This window comes from Ceratina calcarata, unplaced genomic scaffold (genome assembly GCF_001652005.2).
Source record: "Ceratina calcarata isolate Rehan_Ccalc_2016 unplaced genomic scaffold, ASM165200v1 scaffold514.2, whole genome shotgun sequence".
Classification (NCBI taxonomy): domain Eukaryota; kingdom Metazoa; phylum Arthropoda; class Insecta; order Hymenoptera; family Apidae; genus Ceratina; species Ceratina calcarata.
In genome coordinates, this window is record NW_017175971.1 from 84,506 (window position 1) to 85,823 (window position 1,318).

Genomic DNA, 1,318 nt, shown 5'->3' on the forward strand with positions numbered 1-1,318 from the left:
TTAAAATATATGAATGTGGAAATAATAATATACATTTAATCATGAAATTTTCACTTCATATTCTTATTTTAAAATGAGCCCATTATAGGGCCCTCTCTTGGTACGTAATCCAAATAGAAAGCTACCTTAAATCCTGGTAGTAGGGCGATCGCCAGGTCTGCTTGGTCTGCCAAGACTGTCGTCATGCCCTTTAACTATACACATGCGAAACTTCTCTTTAATCCTTCTTTAATCCATTTTCGTTCTGAAATAGCCTTTGTTGAATTCTAATCAACTTATCTTCAACTTATATAGATTTATACTCTTAGGGAAGGACTTGATATAGGTAAGATTCACGCACACATAAGCACTTTTTCTATACGTATGATTTACACCGATTTGCGTTTAGTTTTTAAAAAGGGCTTAGCTGGATAAGGGGGTCAAATGTGCCCTTAAGACGAATGAAGCGCCCTTTGCGCCATTCGATAGCTTATCAAAAAAGACACATTCACTCCAATTTTTAGACCTATATCTCATCTAGGGGGGTAGTAATCGAGAAAATTCGAAAAATCAGTTTTTTGAAGTTTTTCCTTATTTATCGCCTTGCGAAAAATCTGAGAAAATTCTGACATGTAGTTGGACATGTCTGAGAATTTTTTTCAGATTTTTCCCTTGCAAAATGTAGCCGTGAAAAATAAAAAAGAGCTGAAAATAATTTTTTCTAAAAAAATCGGAAAAACGCTGTTTTTATATTTGTATGGTAGATTCGTATTGTTGCAAAGACTGTTCATGAATTTTTTCAGATTTTGTAGGATTGCTGCGTCAGTATGAAAAAAATCAAAGACTATATTTGTCTCATGTTCAAGTACGGAGACGGAAGACGCGTTTGCAACGGCAGTGGAGCACTTTTCCCCTCGTTTAAAAAAAAAAATTCTATGGCGTTTGCCCAATTTTGAGGGCTTTTTTAACGAGCCTAAATCCCCTTCTGCGAAATATTTTTACAAAATTAATCGTGAACTTTCATTTTCGGAGTTTTTCCTCGTGTGGGAACAAGGTCAATGCGCATCTTAGATATGTGTTTTTTTTCTTGATGTTTTGGCGAAACTTCCGAAAAGCCTCGTTCTTCGAATTGGCTGAAACTTTGAAAATAAGTTCTTTTTTGATAAAAATCATGATTGCGAGAAGGATTTTTGGCGACTCGAAAAAATTTTTTTTACCATTTCAAAGTCATTTCCTATGTTACCATACGTATTGACTTATAATTTGTTTATTTCTTAATTTGTTGATATCCTCGATTAAGGACGTTTGTTAGGGTTTTAGAAGGGTAAGCGGTGCGGGG